This window comes from Euprymna scolopes, chromosome 6 (genome assembly GCF_053919585.1).
Source record: "Euprymna scolopes isolate OS-2025 chromosome 6, ASM5391958v1, whole genome shotgun sequence".
Classification (NCBI taxonomy): domain Eukaryota; kingdom Metazoa; phylum Mollusca; class Cephalopoda; order Sepiida; family Sepiolidae; genus Euprymna; species Euprymna scolopes.
Genome location: NC_136487.1, coordinates 132,447,118 through 132,454,271, shown reverse-complemented (window position 1 = coordinate 132,454,271; position 7,154 = coordinate 132,447,118). Strand labels below are relative to the sequence as shown.

Here is a 7,154-nt window from a genome sequence, read left to right as displayed (position 1 = left end):
CAACGCTGCCAGACCGGCTGACTTCAATGGCGTTCCAAGGCTAAACATGGTTTCATACCTGAGCTTATTCAACCAAGGTCAACGAGTCAAATCCTCTAGGCTGACAATTTCTTTTTTCATCAATTTAACTCTTAACTCCAATTGACATTTCCGCATTCGCTCTGAAATACATCTTTAATACAAACAATTAAGTATTTCCATTCTCCTCAGGTCGGTGCTTCAAATATTATACTCAGTCGAATATAGATATACACCCGCGTTCTATCTACTACTTATCAGTGGCTGTAGGTATTGTAACAATTAGCGGACGGTTTTAGTCTCAGCTCACATGGCCTATGATTATAATCTGCCGGGATAGTTACACCGGCGAGGCATTGTGTGTTCATCCAATGACAGCGTTACAAATATATATATATATATATATATATATATATATATATATATATATATATATATATATATATATATATATATATATGCATACATACATACATACATACATATAGCCTTTGAGACTTTACACAACCGGTCGCCATAGTCGATTGAAAATTGCTTGGGGCGACTAAATCTCGTAAATAACTCGCCCGACACTCGATAAATTTCTTGGCCTTTTGGTCAAGATCAAAGTGTAGTATCTGTTCTTCAGATGCTGCACTTCATTTTCTTGTTCTCTTTCGGTGGAGGAGAAATCCTTCACGACTGAGACAATTTTTATTTTTGTACCTTTTCTCCACGTTAAAAAACGACCCTGGTGTCTAACTCTGTCCTGTGGGGAGGCATAGTAAATAGGTACAACTACATACACTTCATACTTACAAAAGTACAGACGAACATATGAAAGAGGAAAATACGCCTCGTTCCGTCAAGCACGCACCGAAAATTAAATTATCCAACACGCAAGTAATCATATTTCTCTCAATTATATAAATTCAGATGTGTGCATGCTCTTTTGTTGCGCAACTTTCAAAAATAATCGATCCCCAATTTTAAAAATAATATTCTAAATTTTTTAATGTTGTTCCGAGGTGAATTGTTTGATTTAATCGAAACAAAAGAGACCAATTTCTGTTCCATATAAAGTTTTTTCCCATAAATTACACAGAAAACTTGACCGTTTAAATTAAAAAAAAATAAACCATGCTGATTTTCTAAGAAATCTAGTTCATTTCAGCTAAATGATATATTTTTTTGAATATCGGAGATTTCGGGCCAGGGGGATCTCATACCAGGAGATTTCAGTCCACAATCGTGAATACCCGGAGATTTCGTAAAACTTTTTTTTCAGCACCCACGGTTTAAGCTAGATATTTTAATTTTTGTATGAAATTTTACGACATAATATGGGTATCGGAAGTTTGTTGATATTTTTATTAAGAATAAAGAAGTAAAAAAAAACTTCAATTGAATGATTATACATAGGGTAATCTCTTGAATTGTTGTAAAATTATTTACTATTATTGACGGAAACAAAGACATAAAGTCGGACGAGTAAACATATTTTGGGGCGAGTAAATTTTCCCTCACACTCGACCGGCGGTCTGGTGCTTTTTTTTTTTTTCAAATCTCAAATGCTGCATATATATACATATATATATATATATATATATATATATATATATATATATATATATATATATATATATATATATAGTTTAAGACTGATCGTATCCAGTATGAACGGCTGAAGCGTGATAATCGGAAAGCGAATATGCAAGAACAGTTGATGAGATGTGGCGCCAAATTGGTCTGGAGTGTGATATTTTTTGTTAACTCTATTTTATTTTACTTACATGCAACGAAGCGTCAGATAAGCATAATCACACGTGCGGGAGATTATGTCTGAGCAAAGCTGGACTGATAAGCCACCAGACTGCTCATCAGCGCTATGGTCCACACAACAGTCTTGTGTTGCCATATCTAACTTTTGTCAACTGCGGTCGCACGTGGAAAACAGCAGGCGGTTTTAACGCCATTTGAAAGTTCATAGAATTTACCATCAAAAACGTGCTGCTAGTGGCGCTCATGTCTTCACGATATGTGACAAAGTATGCCAGAGTTTGGCAGTGCTTAAAAGTCATTCCTGCGGCTCATCACTGATCTCTCTTCATGTTTTTATTTTTTTAATGCTGTATCAAGTAATGGCAATATTAGAGAATGAATTTGCTGCCATCACACACACACACACACACACACACACACACACACATATATATATATATATATATATATATATATATAGTTTAAAAATATAAATATTGCTCTCTTTTACAAGATGAGAGCATAGCTTTAAAATTGCTTCCTCTACCGCGAAAACGGTGCCACTACTTTTCACTACTCGATGCATGTTTTCAATCCATAATCATTCAATTTTATTCGCTATTACAAATTGCTACATTGTATTCTAAAGTGTAATTATTTAAAACAAACCAAAACCAACCGAAGTAAGAGAATAACTCAATTAATAAATATTTTCTACTGTGAACATGTCAGGGCAAATATTTGAATGGTATTCTCTTTAGTGTTTTATTATTTCATTTTCGGTTATCAACATTTTCCTGTTTCGTACAGAAAATTATTAACTGAATAATAATCGCTCATTTTATTATTTGCTCCTACATTTACTAGCGAGTTTACATGTTGAAACCTTACCTTTGTTTAATAATCCATACCATAATTTTTAATAAACGAACGTCTCAGAATAAAAAAAAACTTAAATATTTAAAGTGAAGCCGATGATAGAATGTTCTCGCTAATTCTGATACAACACCACATTATTACTCAGTCGTTAAACATGCGACATTATTATTTCGGTTGGTTGGTTGTTTTTGTTTTACGGCATATCAACCGTTTTCGGTTTATTTAATGTCGAATCCCAAGATTTTGAAGAAAACATTTTTTTAATAGAATATATTTGTTATTTTAACGGCGGTTTCTATTTAACCCATAGTTGTGACCCTAACAGGTACTACCACTCCGGGTCAAAATGGACCTGGGAGCAATGATAATTAAAGGGTGGCTCCACACTCCCCTAATCCCACAAGCTGGGGCCTCACTATTGGATATTGTTTAAGGTCATATCCAGGACCCCCATTGAGGGACTTTTACCCTCTGCAGGGGGGCAATCGGCGTATTCTAATGCCCCACCGACAGGGCCATATTATTTCGGTGTTTCCTTTTTAAGTACATAAAAACACAGTCATTTGTTACTTAATTCATTTTTAAGGTAAAAAATCTCGTTCTTTTATATTTTTGTAGAAGTCCTTTTGTTAGCACTATTTTATTTTACTATCATGCGATGATGCATCAGATAAGCATTATTTAATTTGTTTTGTTGTGAGGAGTGGATTCTCGCCCGAATCTATTTTGGCTTTGGACACTACTTTCAAACAGGGAACGTTCGTACATTGGTACTTAGCAAATGAAAAAATACATTTAATAATATTTACTTACTAAAAATGTATATATTTCCATCGGGAAACGCGGAAAAACAGGCCCTGCTAGTGTACACATATTTATATATGACAATCCTATTATACTAATAACAATGACAGCAACTTTCGCAAGAACATCATCCAAGGAGACAGTTTATTAACTTTATGTTTCTGACTTGTGATAAATATCTTAACGAAAGTACTCAATAAAAGCTGTAGGACCTTAAACATAAGACCTAAAACAAAAGAGTCAATAACTGAATATTCACAAATTTGTTCAAGCTATATTTTAGTGCAGTGCTTATTAAGCCAAAATTTGCGTGCTTTACAAATCTTAAGCAAATTAAATTAAGTGTTGCCTGAACAAATCCGTCAGGTTGTACCTCGGAGCAGGAATGAGAATCCAAATGAAAACATTTAGTTAATGAGGATGTTGGAATCAAAGACCTTGAAAAGTCACCAAAAATACAAAAAATAAGGAACACAAAAAAAAAAACGATTGAATACTGCATTAAAAAAGCAGAGGACCATTGATATGTATATATAAGTATTTTTCTTGCTTTATACATTCATATTTTATGCTTATCATTTCTATTAAAAAAATATTAAAACAAACTTCTTAATATATTCAGCCATGGATATGTGGACGACTTTATGCAGATTAATTCATATTATTTTGAAAAGTGAACGTCCATTAAGTAGTTATCTATGTTTTTATGATTTCTTCTTAGATTATTCATTTAACTATTGCGCTTACTTTTTCATGCCAATTGTTTTCTGTATTGTATGATAACTTAAAAAAAGGATAAACACTTTCTAGTACACGTACCCGTTGATATAATATAGGTATACATATATATATATATATAATAGGACAACAAGGAATTGAAATGAAGACACACAACTATATATAGGTAGATATAAAATGGATCATTTATTGAATAATGGAATACAGGGCAAATTTGGGGGATATAAGGGACTCTTTATGTCAGGGCATTTCGAAGCCTAACCCTTCTCACCAGAAGAGTAGAGAAAGTGCGAGGTAGCATGGTGGGGATGCGGCGTCTAGCGTAAGGTTCGTTAGGGATGAAAAAGATTAAGAGGAATTATAGAGTGTTGGGGGAAGCGTTAATGAATTCTAAATAAATAAGGAGCAGCTTATTATATAAAGTATGATATATAATAATATAAATTGTCTTTAATATAGTGTTGAGCTTAAGGGGTAAATGTGTTACGGTTTAATAGGGGGTGTATTGCTACTTTGTGGTGATTAATTTTAACGGTTATGGGGTGTCTATTTTCAATGGAGCAAGTAATTTTTGATTAATTTAGTGGGAGATGGGGGTTATGTGAGGTTGTAAAACTGAAAAGTAATATGCTGCAATATATTTATAAGTTTCTACTGTTATGATATAGAGAGTATGATCATAAGGGGGCAGTCGGAGGGTTAGGGTGGCAATGACTATGAGTGCGTATAACTTGATGTAAAAAGTTAAGTATACATATTGATGTTAAAATGAAGGAGTAAGGGAACGATAGCTACTTATGAGAGTGGTAAAAATATACCAAATAATAGTAGGGTAATTATAATAGTAATATCCCCCAAATTTGGCCTGTATTCCATTATTCAATAAATGATCCATTCTATATCTACCAATATATAGTTGTGTGTCTTCATTTCATTCCCTTTTTGTCCTATTATATAAGCTCCAATAATTATTGTTGAGCTTGCCATTATCCGGATGAGTCTCCTTTTGTGGAATTGATCTTTCTCCTTTCGCTTTCACTTAAAATTATATATATATATATATATATATTTAAATAAATGTTTAGAGGTACAGAATTTATATATGGTTTTAAATAAAATGGTAGGCGGCAGTTTCTCGAGAGCTCTTTCGGCTATCATCTCTTCAGGAGCAAATCGATAGCAATCTAAATAATATTGTGGCGAAAATAAAGAGTTCTATAGGGGAACTTATTTAATGTGCCAACGTACGGGGGCATTAATTAAATTTATTTACGTTTAAAAAACGATTAAAAATGTTGGCACAACGAGGGAGAAAACAAAAAAAAAAAAAAAAAAGCGGGAGAAAAAATTCAAAGTTCCCCAAAGAAGAGATGATAGCCGAAAGAGCTCTCGAGAAACTGCCGCCTACCATTTTATTTAAAATATATATATATATATATATATATATATATATATATATATATATATATATATATATATATATATAGTGCCACACACGGGTATTGGACACATCACATTTTTCTTCATAACTTACATTAGGGTTCAAGATTCTACCTAAATTTTACATCTAATTTATGTCCAACTTTATTATTACTACTATTATTATAATTGTCATTACTATTATCTTCCGTAATATTGCTATTACTATTCTAACTAATATTTGGGATATGCAGGTATTTTGCGTCGTTCTTCTTTGCAGAACTGTTCTAGTTGTTGAATATTTTTGGGATTGGTCTTGTGAACATTGATCTTCAATACTTTCCACAAATTGTCAATTGTGTTGAGGTCTGCAGACTGACTGGGCCAAATAAGGACGTCAATTCCGTTATTTCTAAGCCATTATTTGGTTAGTTTAGCAGTATACTTGGGAGCATTGTCCTGCTGAAACACAAAATTGCTAGATTTCTGGAGGTTTTTCTCCAAAACCTCCCTGTACATACGCCCATTAATTCTACCATTGATGATTCTAAGTTCACCAGTACCTTTGTATGAAAAACACCCCATACTATTATTGAACCACCCCCAAACTTTACCGTGGGAATGGTATACTTTTTGGTATAGGCAGTGCCATTTTTACACCATACATGTGTTGCTGTGTTCCCCACAAATATTTCGATTTTTGTTTCGTCTGACCAGATTAGTTTGTTTCAAAATGCTTGGGATTTTTCCTCATCTGTTTACACATAATTCAAACGTGATCTGACATTTTTAAGCTTCAATAATTGAACTTTTCTTAAGGACCTTCATACAAAACCTGCATGATAGTGAAGTCTAGTGACTGTATCTTTGCTCACAGGTCGGTTTAAATTTCACCACGAGTAAGAAAAGGGTTTTTTGTATTTTTCTGTTTACCAAGCTAGACTGTTTTCGTTTAATTTCCTTAGCCGACCACATCTGGGAAGATTTGCAACAGCTTGACTAGGTGTTTTACACTTTCTAATAACGTTTCCAAATTAGTGGTAGATTAAGTTCCCTTGATATTATTCGATAACCTTTTCGTTCTTTGTGATTATCAATGATTTTTGACGAATGTCTGTTGACAACTCTTTATTTAGGCATTTTTATAAATAAACTTGTTGACTTTGAAGGAGTGAGCCCACACTGGAAGAATTTTATAAAATTATTTTAATATAACGCTCTCTGATTGGTCAGTGATAACTCGTTTGCATTATTGCAACATGGTAAACAAAAGTCATTTAAATTTATTCAGAAAAAGATTTTTTAAAAGGTGTATCCAATATTTTGCGTTTATTAATTCATATTATTTTCTTAAATATAAACTTTCTAAACTTTGATTTTGTAATTACTACTCCAAATATAATTTTGAATAGTAATAGGAATATACTGACCTAATTTTCGGTAAAATCCTGAACTGTAATTAAAGTTATGAAGAGAAATGTAATGTATGCAATACTTTTGCGTGGCACTGTATATATAATTTGATATTTTTTCTAGCCCTGACACAGATATAACTA

At 32.8% G+C, this 7,154-nt stretch overlaps 1 pseudogene; it reads left to right on the top strand.

Moving 5' to 3' along the window:
* The first annotated feature begins 594 nt into the window (after positions 1 to 594).
* On the top strand, positions 595 to 728 carry LOC145278541 (U2 spliceosomal RNA; annotated as a pseudogene).
* The last annotated feature ends 6,426 nt before the right edge of the window (positions 729 to 7,154 follow it).